The sequence below is a fragment of the Monodelphis domestica genome, chromosome 1 (genome assembly GCF_027887165.1).
Source record: "Monodelphis domestica isolate mMonDom1 chromosome 1, mMonDom1.pri, whole genome shotgun sequence".
In the NCBI taxonomy this organism is placed as follows: Eukaryota; Metazoa; Chordata; class Mammalia; order Didelphimorphia; family Didelphidae; genus Monodelphis; species Monodelphis domestica.
Genome location: NC_077227.1, coordinates 566,370,740 through 566,386,125, shown reverse-complemented (window position 1 = coordinate 566,386,125; position 15,386 = coordinate 566,370,740).

Sequence of the window (15,386 nt, the reverse complement as noted above, 5' to 3'; positions counted from 1 at the left end):
TAAGTAAAAGGTGGACAAATCCATCGTCCTCCCAAAACTGGGTAGTTCAGAGACCAGAATCCCACCCACAAAGTTATACCGTCAAGATTGCAGAATCCCACCAAATGTTTGGCAACTGAGGAAAAGGAGAAAAAGCCAAGGGACTCCTAAAATAACCGAAGGACTTTCTATGCCAGGTTACGTGAGGAACAAATAAGAATCATCTCCTCCTAAAAGATGAGGAGGAAGCATGGTCATCATTCACTAAAGGATTAGAAGATGAGCAATGGAATGCTTTTCTTCCCAACTTGAGTAATGGAAAAAATGTCAGAGGATAGATATCTGGAGATCCAGAGGTCCCCGTCCTCACGCTGACAGTTACTCATCAATCTTCTAGTAAGGACATTTTTGTTGTTAATCAAGTATACTTATTGTTCTCAGTATAATTTTAAAACTGTTCTTTATAACATAAAATGCATGACAATGTTTTTTAACTTAGTTAAAACAATATCTTTCAATCAATTGGTTAATTGATTAATTGCCTTAACTAAATACATATAAAAGAATTGTTATTTTCAAAAGTTGATTACATCTACCATAAAAATCACAATGAACAGAATAATACTGATTAGAAATAGTGTCAGGGTCAAAATTATTTCCTACAGTATTTTAAAAAATATTACCTATATATCCTAAAATCACCATAGAATGCTTTTATTGGTTCTGTAACTTTTACAGATGTAAAACTGAATATCTACATGAAAGATCTTTTTAAACTAAGATCAATTTATTGTAAGAGGAACCACTTCAACCTGTGCCTCCCAAAATTACCTTAGGATCAAACTACGATTTTCATTTCCATCAAACTTTAAAAGAGTAGACTTCCCTTCTAAAGGATTATTGTGATTGTTCCCAGGATCTCTAGAAATAGATGTTCAGAATTTCCCATTGCCTCCTGGAGAGGACATCTGGCCCTGAGGAAGAAGCTGCTTGTGACAGAAGCAACCTGAATCAAAACATTCAACTTGATGCTCCTCAAGTTCACTTATAACGAAAGGAAGGGAAAAGAATTCACATGACTTCGAATCTTTACTGATTACAAAATATGTGGGATTGCTTAGAATTTCAGTGTGGACATCAATACTTCCTTTTCAAATCTCAATACTTCCTGTGGGGTAACTTTCTTACAATATAAATACCTGAGAAGTTTCCTTCTGTCAGCTTCAATGTTAGATGTTAATGTGAAGTCTATCAAGCACAGCAAAAACTGGCCTGGCCAGATCTAGTCTCCCTTCTCTTGTCTACTGCTAGAATCTCCTAAGTTAACCTTCCATCAATTTTCCTCTAATTCCCAGTTCCACACAACCAGTCACCATGAGGACCTTCTACCTGGCCTTTCTGCTGTTCTTCATGATCTTCTACTACATTAACACAGGTAAGGTTAAGTTAACCAGTGAAGAGGTCTGATTGTAGATATTGAGGATGCCTTCAGTCTGGGCTTTCTTCAGTTGTTTGAACAAACTGACCCTAGGACTAAGTCTGGAAATCCCTACCTCTAAGGAAAATTAAGGGGAAAGGCTGGATCCTAATGGGCCCAAAAAGCCCATTAGGAAAATAGGTTTGATTAAGGTAGGCAACTGAGTTATTTATGTCCAGGAGGAGGAAGAGCTGGGAGGAGAGGGGACTGTGTAGCCCTGAGAAATGTTTATGTATTTAAAAGAACTCTTCAACAGCTTGAGGAGCCATGGAAGGGTTGGTATACAGTATCTCCAATGTCTTTTCATCATCAGACCAAGATCTGTAAAGTCCTAACTGGAAAGAGGCTCAGAGATGCTCTAGTCAATTCCAACCCCATTTATAGATAAGAAAACTGAGGTCATTGACTTGCATAAGGCCACAATGGTAGTGAGAGTGATTGAAGTGGGATTCAAAGTTATACCACATTAATTCAAGTGGAGTGGAAATTTTCAACTTTTTTTCTAGAGTACCTTGATAGACACTATCAGTTGTGTATTTGCATTCACAATAGCTATTTAAGACATAGCTATTGAACAATTTATAATACCTCTTGCTTTCTTCACCACATCATATACAACATTCTTCTACAAATTCCTTATTCTTCTTATTCTTGACTAGAGACACCAAGATTTATTTCTTCTTTGTCTTTTGTTTCTGCATCCTCAATTGGAAATTTTATCACTATCCCAGTAACGTGATCCCCAATGGTAATTTTTGTTCTAACAACTTTAAAAGCTGGTTGCTTGTGGATAGATACTAAGAAGTGCCATAGTTTAGTTTTAAAAGCACTCTTTGTGTTTGGAGTAACAAGAACAGAGCCACATCCTGGCTATGGAATTTATTACCTAAGTGACTGTAGACAACAAACTTCTCTTTCTGATCCTCACTTTCTTTGTATATAAAATGAAAGGGATTAATTTAGGTGAGTGGTAAGTTCCTTATTGAGTAGAAATCCTTTGGTTTTATGTCCTCTGTGTAAAATCATTCTAGAGGTAAAGGATCTCATTCTCTTGAATTCTATCAAGCAAGAATCTAGCTGGGTCTGTTTTCAAATCTACCAGTCATAGCTATCATTTATATAGCACTTTAGATTTAGCAAAGTATTTTACTAAATTATTAGCTCCATTTTACAGATGTGGAAAGTGAAGCAAATCAAAGTTAAGTGACTTATCCAGGATCATATAGTGAGTAAATTCTGAGAATGGATTTAAACTCTCACATTCAAAGTTTAAAATCCAGCTCTCTAAGTAGAGATAATTAGAACCACAGAAGTTTACTAAGTGCCAGTGAGACATAATAACATATGTGCTACTCCAAAGAAAGCTCAGGTCTAGGTTTTTTCCTATGTCATTCTCAGAACAATCATGGAAAGTAGGTTACTATGAATATCATGATTGTCATTTTATAAATAATTAAACCAAGACACAAAGAGGAGAGATGATTTTCACAAGGTTACAATGCTAATTAGTTGGCATGCCAGGATTCAAATAGAATTCTCCTATTACCCAGATGTAGGTTCTTTTCATTGTACCATATTACCTCATTTATTGAAGGACTAATTTTTTAAAAAATCAAAATCAGTATCATGTTAGGGCTAAATGTTCTAATCTATGACTTGGATTACAACAGAATGTTACTTTTTCAATGTGGTTATAAATGAAAATTCTGAAATGGTCTTCTTTTCTTTCCATAGGTTATGGTATGCTAAAAGACTCGATCAAATGTCAAATGAACAGGGGTGTATGTTCGTATGAATCCTGTATACCTCCCCGCACTGCTCTGGGAACCTGTTTTTATGGGATAAAAACTTGTTGTGTGTACCTAAAGGATGTATTAGAACACAGTTTCTTAAGGACACATGAAAAACCCACAGCAGCTTGGACTTAGATAGAAGGGTAAGAGAATAGAAGATGGAAGAACTTGAAATGCATGGAATTTTTTTTAAATAAAAGAAACCCCATTTGCAAAATATTGCTTTCTAAGGAGAAATGATTCGTCAGCCTTTATTGATTTGAAGAAGTGATATGTTATCTTTTAAGAAAGATATGATATCTTTCTTAAACTATAATCTAGAATTCATATTCCTTTCCATATAAAAGAGTAAGGGTTTCATATTGGATATAGAGCTCATACTGAAACCAAGAAGACATGGTTTAAGCTCCACCTCCTATGTATACAGCTGTGGGACCCTGGATAAGAAGCATCTTTTTTGTATTCTAGCAAAAATTCTAAGATTTTAAGTTACAGATAAATTTCAGATCTGCATCAGTGGAGGGAGTTTCCTCACTTGGAAATTCCCTATCCTAATGACAATTCAGTTCTGGTTCTCTTTCAGTTTTATTCAGCACTTCAACTATTTTCAGAATTTCACAATGGGGAATATTTCCTCTACTGAGAGATTATAGGTCAGAGAAGGCAAACCTTTTAGAGATGCTAGTCCTGCCCCAACCCAACCCCACCCCACAGGGCAAGTGCCACTCCCACCCACCCAGAGACCAAATACAGAACCCTGCCCCTCCAACTTTGACCCAAGGCCCTCTCAAAACCCAGCCAGGAGAGGGAGAAAGCACTCCCATCAGGCTGCTGGGCAGAGGGGCAGGTGATGAAAGGCACATGTGGAGAAGGGGAGGAGAGTGGCCCCCACTCTCCACTCCCCTCCAACTTTGCTCCCTTCCATCTAGGTGCCATGCATTGCTATAAGCTATGCTCCCCTCAAACTTTACTCCTTTCCAACTCCACCACAGGAATCACCTCCACCACAGTCTCAACAAGTTGCTATTGATGCTGCACCTTCACACAGCATGTGAACCTCCCCCCTTACCCAAGCACCTTACTCCAGACAGAGGAAGGAGAAAGTGCTTCCACTGGCTTCTGGGAAGTGAGGAATGTCCTCAGACACATGCAGAGGGGGAGGAGAACAGCTCTACCCTGTGTCCCTCTGCCTTTCTAGTAATTAACTTTGGCAGGAGACTGCAGGTGAGCCCAGAGGGGAGGGCTCTGTGTGCCCTTTTTGGCAGGCATGCCATGTCATAGGTTTTCCATAACAGTTATAGGTCCTCCACACAGAGCTACATGGTGTGTAAGAGCTGCTCCAGACCAAATAATCCACCTTTTCTGAGCTAGTGCTTTAGCAGTGATCCTCCTTGTCCAAAGCCACATTGATCCCCAGGCAGAAGTACACAATCCATTATTGGGCATCTATTCAAAGCCTTCTGTCTTGGTCTCCCCTGTCAGGTATCATCCAGACACTCTTCCCCATGTCCCACCACTTCATTCAGATTCCTATCCCTTACAAGGCCAAAGTTCTAAACTATAGTTAAACTTATCTAAACCTAAGTAAGGTTAAATAACTGCAATGTAGAACTCTATTCATTATAACATAAGAGATGGACAATTTTCCTGGTGTCCCCACTCTATTATTTACGTTCTTTTGTCACAGATAGTATGATCCACAGAAACTCTCAAAATGGCCAGATGTAAATGAAGTGATGGACAACATCACCTGTAGCCATATCCACTTTTAATCAGTCTCTGAGCTCTTTCATATAGGTTTGCACATTTATCTGAAGGACTTCTTTCACTTAGGTCATCAGACCTATGTTCCTTTTGTAACAGGCAGATCCCTTATCTCTTTCATTTGTCAATAAAATATTCATCTGTGAACAGTGATAATCCTATATATAGATAATAACAAAAATTTCATTTTTATTTTTAGTCCCATTCAGATCTCATTTTCCCTTTGGAGTTTGGGATATTGTTTCTATTATTATTACTGATTTTGGAGTTATTTTTTTGGATTCTAGAATTCACCTGGCCCTATTGATACTTCACATAGCTTCCCATTTATTTGTGTTCCATTTAATTCAACAAATACATATTAAGTGACTCAGTTTTCAAGATAGTCTTTCAGCTATTGAGGATGTAAAAGTAAATATTAATTATTCCTACAATGAAAGAACTTAAATTCTGTGGGAATTAAACTCTATATAGATATATACTAACATGCATATGCATACATATGCCTCTTATGTTTATAGAAACATTTATATAGAAACATGGGGTGAATAGAGTATTCAGAAAAGAATAAGAAGTATAAGGCTCGGAAAGTTTGGGGGATTTCTTAAAAGTCCAGATTTAAATGCAATTTTTTTTTTTTCTGCACAGGGGCTTTTCATACAACAATAGAAAACAAATTATTATTAGCAATGTGATCATAGCAATCATTTGCAATTTTCTATACATGTGTTACAATTTCTTATTTGTAATGATTCCTGATTATACCTATTTTGTTCTGAACTTTTATGACAGTTTTCAATAGCTGACGATAGGGATGGACAGACTTTTTTCTATTTACCAGTGCTTGCAGGAGTAACTTTTTCACTGCTGTAATTATATTATGCCCTAAAGAAAGACATTAGGATGCTAGGTGGGAAAAAGATTATGGCAATGGACAATGAATTAAAGATCATGCTGGTAGCAATAAGGAAATAACTCAACTAAAAACAATGTTAAATTGTTAAATTTTAAATTTTATTTAAATTTAAATTAAAAAATGTTAAATTTAAAAATGGTAAAAGAAATATCTAGGGAGTTAGACAGCCTTAAAAATAATAACAACAGTCAAAGACCCCAAATCAGGACAATGCAACCATAAAAGATAAGTAAGAAAGCTAGTGGTGTAACACCAGTACTTCTATCTCAGGACATGATGAGTTTGCAACTAGACAGTACATTCTCCACGTAAAAACACACAAACTCTTTAGTACTGGAAACCTAGAACATCTCAGATAATACATACCTAAATTTTTCAAAGACCCCATGAAGTACATAAAAGAATTTTGCCATGCCATTAGGTTGTTTGATTCCACTTTTGAGGACACTGAAATTCTTTTATCATAACTATTTTCACAGAGGAAAAAGATCATTTTATCAAAGAGTCCAGAGACAACCCTAATTCAGTATCATGGCCTGAGGAAAGGCATGATCTAGACCTGTCAAACAACCAAAATTTGAGATTCCTAGATAGAGCCAGACATGCACTAATTGAAGCTATGAAAAATTTCACAAAGCATCCTGACACAAGGGGGGGGGATTTGTGAGCATGAAAGAAGAAAATGGGGAGCATCCTTCCACATTTCTTGATAGTATGGTCAAATAAAGAGAGAATCTGTTGAGCTTCACAGATTTATCCAAGCCAAACTTGCAATACATAAAGAGGCAATTTGTAAAAGGCAGTTGTCTACCTGTTAGAACATATTTTAGACTCCATCGTCCAGATTGGGAATCCCTAGGATTAGAAGAACTAAGAAAAGGAGCCACGTACATTTTTACTGGAGAGAAGGAACATAGGAAGGAACAGAGGAATGAGTTAGTACAAGAGCTTAAATTACAGCTAAAGGCAGCAAATAACAAGCTTAGACAGAAAGGAATTGATGAAGTAAAAAATCTAACAACACTACAAGCCTATAGACCAAGAAGGGACTTTGGGCAAAGACAGCAAAGGAGTAATTTGCCAAAATGTCTCCTTTGTGGAAAGTTGGGCCATATTGCCAGAACCTGTAAATTAAAAGCTCAAATACATGCAAGAAATGACAGAAAGGGAACATGGAAGAGCACCTCAAATTATAATAACAATAACAACAATAAGCAAGAACATGGACAGTGCTGTTCCCATATCTGTAGTAATAATTATTCAGGAATCCAAGCCCCAGATTTCAACACAATGAAAAAATATATACAATAAGGAGCTAAGCCAAAGTATTCTTCCATTACTGTTGGAAATTCTAAACCGATTCAGTTATGAAGCCATATTGAGGGGGTCGAAGAAATAAAGAGTAATGGAAAAAGGAGTGAAGAAAATAGTATTGAGGGAAAAGACACTGATACAGAAACAGTGAGCAAAGAGATAAAATATAAAAGTGAAGCACCGGAGGAGAAAGAATTACAAATGCACAAAAGTATTAGTGAAACACTATGAGGTCCATGGAAGAGTGGTAAAAGAAGCTGATGATACAGGAGTAGAAAGGGATGGAGATAAAGTTACAATGAATAGTGCACAAACAATACAGTTGCTACTGAGTAATACTTTAGATGGGGAAAATGCAAAGAAGCAGAATATAAAGACAGTGAACTAAAATAGATCTTAGCACTTAGTAAATGTAACAACAACTGAAAAACACTATAAGATAGAAACTGAAAGTTTAGAACAAAGTAGAGAGCCAAATGTTAATGATTCAAAGACCTCAATATGCTATATTGTTCTTCCAAAACAAAATCTTTACTTGTAGAAGGGGGGAAAGTGTCTATGGAAGCAAAAGTAAGGACCAAGGGATTAGAACAGACACCAACAAGTTTAAAGACCCAAATGAGCAGAACTCCTGGGGACATAAGCAAAGGAGATGACATAGAAGAGGGATATGTCACTGATCTAATACAGAAGTCAACATGAACCCCTATGTCAAGGAGTTCAATCCTTCAAAATCTCTAGGCTCAGTGCACAAGGAAAGCAGCATCCCAAATTCAATCCCAATGCAAAAAACATATAGGTTGCAAATTGAAGATCAAGGGTACGATACAGTAGCTGAAGTTGAAGCTCATATAGCAAGTGACTGGGATCTAGGCAAAATTAAATTCAGAGCACCAATGGTGGAAGTATTCCAACAGCCCAATACTAAAGGACCTCATGTCATGATTAAAGTAGGAAAAGAGATTTGTCCAGCATTAGTGGATATTGATGCAACAAAATCAGTATTTAAAACAGATCCTGAGCATAGAAAAATTGTGGGGTCAGTGCAAGTAATGGGAGCTACAGGGAAAACTCGTGGAGTGCCAAAATTTCAATCAAAAATAGTAACTCTGGGTCCTCTGACACTGGGCCACACTTTTTTTTACTAATTCCAGAATATCCAGCAAATCTTTTAGGGAGGGACTTGCTGTGTAAAATTAGTGCAATAATCAAGTGTGATGCTTTGGGTAAAATTTTCCTACATCTTCCCAAGGATGCACTAAAAGCTTACCCACTACTGTTTCAGGACCAAATAGAAGATTAACAAAAGGAAAAGATGAATTCAATTTTTGAGATACCAGTGACATGCCAGAAGCAGTATGGGCTAAGCATTCCACAGACATTGCATGATTAAAATCTGAAACACTAGTGTAAGTCAAAACTAAGCAAGGAATACCATGAATACCTCATTACAAACTTAGTAAAGAAGCCACAGAAGGAATAAGACCAACAATCAAAAGTTTGCTGGAACAAAAGATACTTGTCCCAACAATATCTGAGTAAAACACACCCATAATGCCAATCAAAAAAAGCAAAGACAAATAGCCAAGGAAACATATAATAGCAATTTGTGCAAGTCCTAAGAGCTATATATGATTTTGTAATAAAATCACACCCTGTAATGCCAAGGCCCACGAGTATTTTAGCTGAGATTCCAAGCAAGGCAAGATTTTACACAGTTATTGATCTTTGCTCTGCCTATATTTCCTAATAGATAAAGAAAGCCAGAATATCTTTGCATTTACTTGGGAAGGCACTTAGATCACCTGGTCCCATTTGCCCCAGGGATGGTATGAGAGTAGCAGTTTATTTTGTCAAATTTTAGAGCAAGACCTGGAGTCCATCGTATTTAAAGATAGCACTATTGTCCAATTCATGGATGACATTATTCTCACTAGTCCAGCAGTGAAGATTTGTCTCAGAGATAGTATAAAGTTTTTATGTGAACTTTACAAAAGAGGTCATGAAATATCTAAATCAAAATTGAATTGGATCATTCCAAAGGTTGAATATATAGCATTCATTCTGGAGAATGGGACAAAGCAGATATCCAAGACAAGGGTAGCTGACATCCACAAACTCAGTGTGCCAAAAACCAAACAGCAACTGAGAGAGATTCTCGGAATCACAGGTTTCTGTAAACAAAGGATCCCAGGCTATAGTCAAATAACCAAATGCTTGACAGATCTTACATGAAACAACATAACAGAACCACTGAGACTCAATACCAAACACCTACAAGCATTAGCAAAGCTTAAAGCATCAATAATAACAGCCCTAGCCTTAGGTATCCTGGACTATGACAAAGAGTTCCATCTGTTTGTCAAAGAAGCACAAGGAATAGCTTCAGGAGTCCTAGTGCAAACTTTTGGACCCAATTCCAGACCAGTATATTACTATAGCTCACAATTGGACAACATTGCAAAGGACATAGTCCTATGTCTCAGAGCAGTCACAGCCAAAGCACTGATGATTCAAAAGTCAACAGATCTCATGTTGGGATCCAAACTAAATGTCTATTCTGCCCATCAGTTGGAAGCAATCTTAAAAAAAAGATGCAATATTCAGACTTTCATTCAGCAGTAGCTCTCCAAATATCAAATTTTTGCTGAGTAATGAGAACACCACTTTAAAGAGATGCAATATATTAAATCCAGCAACCATTCTCGCAGATTTACCATTCCAGGGAGACCCAATCCATAACTGTGAGGACACAATCTCATTGGTAGAAAAAACCAGGAGGGATTTGAAAGATATGCCATTAGCAAATCCAGAACTAGACATTTTTACCAATAGCTCTAGTTACATGGTTGGGAATAACATATTTTGGGGGGCAGCAGTGGTGACACAAACAGAAACATTGTGGTTTGAATCATTGCTAAGTAACATAAGTGCTCAAGGGGAAGAATTGATTGCCTTGGTTCACACATGTAAGATAGAAAAAGGCAAAAGAGTAAATATTTTCACTGATTTCAGAGATGTCTTTTCAGTATTCCATGCCACCAGAGAAATATGGTGGAACTGAGGGTTTTTAACCAGTACAAGCAAAGAAATAGCTTATGCCAAGATTATCTCTGAACTTCTGGAGTGTATACAATTGCCTAATAAAGTTGCAATGATTCACTGTCATGCTCATAGTTTTGGTAAAGATCTAGTATTCCTAGGAAACCTTAGGGAGGATGTCAGAGCCAAGTTTGCCACAAGAAAAGGCCCAATGAATATCCTGAATATTTAAGAGGAAAATTTAACTAGTTCCTATAATGATTTGGAAGTTCAGAAGTGGGAAAATAACTGGGGAGCCAAAAAAAAATTGAAGGGATATGGTTTTCTGACTTAGACATGTCCATTCTGCCTAAAAAGCTGTTCTATCATGTTTCCAATGCAATACATAAAAAAGTACATTTTGGGACACAAGCAATGATTGATACAGAGAGGAGATTTTGGCAAGCACCTGGAATTACACCAATTGCAATAAGAATCTGTGACATATGTAATATTTTCATGAAGTACAATCAAGGAGTGTTCAAAAAAAAGGTCTAGGAGGTCTACCATTAGTACTCACTTCATTTGAAATCATACAGATTGATTACATCAATATGCCAAGAGATAAAGGGTTTAAATATTGCCTAATGATAGTAGACAGGCTCACAAGATGGCCAGAAATGTTTCCTGCTAGGAAAAACATTGCAGCATTCATAGTAAAAGTGCTATTGTAAGAAATCATACCTGGAACAGAATTCCTTCTCGGATGGATTCCAACTGATGATTGCATTTCTCAGAATCTGTGCTAAAGCATATCTATGAAAATTTGGAGATCAAAGCCAGTTTTCATATGCCATGCCATCTGCAAAGCTCTGGACAAGTTGAGAGACTGAACAGAGAAATTAAAACTCTCATTGGCAAATTATTTTCAGAAACTCATTTGAATTGGACTGAGATTTTGCCTCTAGCTCTTTTGGGGGGATTTGCATTTTTATCCTTTTGATATGTTGAATGGACATCCAACATATCAAGCCAAAATGTGAAAACCAAGCTTCATTTCAATGCTGGGAGATGTAGCATTTAAAAGAGTTGGTTGCTATAAACTGTAGTGATTAAATAGTGGAAGATATAAATTGCTAGTAGATATAAGAGTGGGTGAGTAAAATGTGACTGCAGAAAATATGTTTTCACCACAGTGTCTTGTTTCAAATAAAATATAAGGTGGTTGCCAGGGAAATATTCCCAATTATGAATATACCCAAGTCAACTGGGTTTTATAGAGAATTTAATTAATAATACAATGAGGAATTAAAGAAAGAGAGAAAACAGAATAAAATGAGAAAAGAATAGGCCAGGCCAGGCAGCCGTGGCCAACCCAGGCCTAAACCCTAAAAGAAAGATCAGTCAGTCCTTATATCTTAATCACTCACCACAAGATCTGTCCAAGCAAGGATTCTAGTGACACCAGGTCAGCTCCATCTCGGCTGACTTCAATCTGAAATGTCCCCGAGAGAGTCTTGAGAGAGACCCTTGAAGGCAACCTTTCCCAGCTAACTGTCCCTAGGGACACCCAAGAGAGACAGAGTATCCTCAAAGGGAGTTCCAGCCAGAGTCTGTCCCAAGAGCCTGTTTCCAGAGCTCTCTCCCAACAGCCTCCTTAGAGACTGTTTTTTGAGAGCTCCAGAGATCTCCTGTTTTTCAGCTTTTCCTTTCCTTATAAAGGGAAATTTTCCTTTGTCACCTCCCCTAAATTCTTACATCTACCAATCACAGTAGACGTTTTTCAAAGGACAGACCATTCTTAGTCCACACCTAAGAAGGTGTGGATTTTTGAGTAATTCACACCAGGAAAGCTCTGAGTAAGTTTCACAGTTCTTTGTTCCTTGTAAATTCACAAGTTGCCTGACCTTTATAGGTACTTAGCACCCCTTTGTATTAATTCTAAAAATAGGCATGGCTTAAGTATGGGTGTAAGTATTTTTCATTGTTCAGCAAGGAGTTTTCTCCCCTAAAGCAGTCTTAAGTATGGGTGGAGTAGAGGTCTTCCCATTTCTGATCTAAGTAGAGTTCTCACTTTCCAAATGGGGAATGGTCCCAGTATTGTTCCAATGGAGAATTCCCCAATGGGGAATTTTTTTAACATTCACAAGTCTGAGAAATTTCTTTTTTTTTTAATTTTATAGTATTTTATTTGATCATTTCCATGCATTTTTCATTAAAGACAAAGATCATTTTCTTTTCCTCCCTCCCACCCCCCGTGGCCGACGTGTGATTCCACTGGTATCATATGTGTTCTTGACTTGAACCCATTGCCATGTTGTTAGTATTTGCATCAGAGTGTTCGCTCCGAGTCTTTCCTCTGGCATGTCCCCTCAGCCATTGTAGTCAGGCAGTTGCTTTTCCTTGGTGTTTCTATTCCCTCAGTTTGTCCTCTGCTTTTGGATAGTGTTTTTTTCTCCTTGATCCCTGCAGATTGTGCAGGGACATTACACCACCACTAATGGAGAAGTCCATTACGTTCGATGATACCACAGTGTGTTTGTCTCTGTGTACAATGTTCTCCTGGTTCTGCTCCTCTCGCTCTGCATCACTTCCTGGAGGTTGTTCCAGTTCACATGGAAATCCTCCACTTTATTATTCCTTTGAGCACAATAGTATTCCATCACCAACATATACCACAATTTGTTCAGCCATTCCCCAATTGATGGGCATCCCCTCATTTTCCAATTTTTGGCCACCACAAAGAGCGCAGCTATGAATATTTTTGTACAAGTCTTTTTGTCCATTATCTCTTTGGGGTACAAACCCAGCAGTGCTATGGCTGGATCAAAGGGTAGACATTCTTTTATCGCCCTTTGTGCATAGTTCCAAATTGCCCTCCAGAATGGCTGGATCAGTTCACAACTCCACCAGCAATGAATTAATGTCCCTACTTTGCCACATCCCCTCCAGCATTCATTACTTTCCATAACTGTCATGTTAGCCAATCTGCTAGGTGTGAGGTGATACCTCAGAGTTGTTTTGATTTGCATCTCTCTGATTATAAGAGATGTGGAGCACTTCTTCATGTGCTTATTAATAGTTTTGATTTCTTTATCTGAAAACTGTCTATCCATGTCCTTGCCTATTTATCAATTGGGGAATGGCTTGATTTTTGTACAACTGATTTAGCTCTTTATAAATTTGAGTAATTAAACCTTTGTCAGAGGTTTTTATGAAGATTTTTTCCCAACTTGTTGTTTTCCTTCTGATTTTAGTTACATTGCTTTTGTTTGTACAAAAGCCTTTTAATTTGATGTAGTCGAAATTATTTATTTTACATTTTGTGATTCTCTCTATGTCTTGCTTGGTTTTAAAGTCTTTCCCTTCCCAAAGGTCTGACATGTATACTATTCTGTGTTTACCCAATTTACTTATGGTTTCCTTCTTTATGTTTAAGTCTTTCACCCATTTTGAATTTATCTTGGTGTAGGGTGTGAGGTGTTGATCAATTCCTAATCTCTCCCACACTGTCTTCCAATTTTCCCAGCAGTTCTTATCAAATAGTGAATTTTTGTCCCAAGACCTGGGATCTTTGGGTTTATCGTATACTATCTGGCTGAGGTTGCTTTCCCCCAGTCTATTCCACTGATCCTCCTTTCTGTCTCTTAGCCAGTACCAAATAGTTTTGATGACTGCTGCTTTGTAATATAGTTTGAGGTCTGGGACTGCTAGGCCCCCCTCATTAGTGTTTTTTTTCATTATTTCCCTGGATATCCTTGATCTTTTGTTATTCCAAATGAACTTTGTTATGCTTTTTTCCAAATCAGTAAAGAAATTTTTTGGGAGTTCCATGGGTATGGCACTAAATAGATAAATAAGTTTGGGCAGGATAGTCATTTTTATTTTATTCTATATAATTCCAACACAGCTCAGCAGCAAGAACTAGAAAGAGAAATCCCATTCAAAATCACCTTAGACAAAATAAAATACCTAGGAATCTACCTCCCAAGACAAACACAGGAACTATATGAACACAACTACAAAACACTCGCCACACAACTAAAACTAGACTTGAGCAATTGGAAAAACATTAACTGCTCATGGGTAGGACGAGCCAACATAATAAAAATGACTATCCTGCCCAAACTTATTTATCTATTTAGTGCCATACCCATGGAACTCCCAAAAAATGTCTTTACTGATTTGGAAAAAAGCATAACAAAGTTCATTTGGAATAACAAAAGATCAAGGATATCCAGGGAAATAATGAAAAAGTCTGAGAAATTTCAAGACTCACAGAGATGGCTGTCAATTAACAAGTTACATAAAATATTTGCAAAAAAGACTTAAAGAGCTACACAAAATGTGTGTGATCCATCAAATACCATTAGATTTTTCCTTGCATAAAATAACACCAGATGACAAAGTCTATGTGAAAAAAATGTCAACATAAAATCAGCTACTGAAGAGAAATGAGTCTGTCCTTTTGAAGTTTTGCTTACAATCCAAGTGCTATAAAAGTCTTAGGGAAAATTTCCTGGGTGCCCTGTTCCAATGTAAAAACCAAAAAACCTCACACTGATAGTAAAGATCAAAGTGCAAATAGGCAGGAGGAAGACAGAAATGAGTATACAAATCCAACAAAAGCAATAGAATTAGATCACAGAGAAATAGAAGTTCCTGAAACAGTTGCAGAGTGAAGGTGTAGATAACAGGCAACTTATACAACCAGCAGAAAGACCATTAAGGGAAAAAAGCAGTGGAAGACAGAAGGAAAGAACAGAAAAGACAAAGATTTACCAGCCCAGAGGAAAAGCAAGAAGAAAAGCTGCAAGAGCAGAAAGAAAACAGAACTTTAGGGAGCTGACATGGACAGCACAGACACTGAACATTGTACAGGACAGACAGTAACTGCAACTTATGTAAGACATAGTGTGATGAAGATCACAAATATACATATTCATATGTTAGGGCATGCAACATAAACACAAAACAAGGAAGAAAGAAGGGACATCATCAGGCAATTGTAAGAAGTGGATTTTCTGAAGATGAGTTCTAAGTATCACATCTAACACTGACATAAAAGAGAAAACACATCACAAAATGGAAAAAAATATTTTTGAAGACCCCATGTAAATAA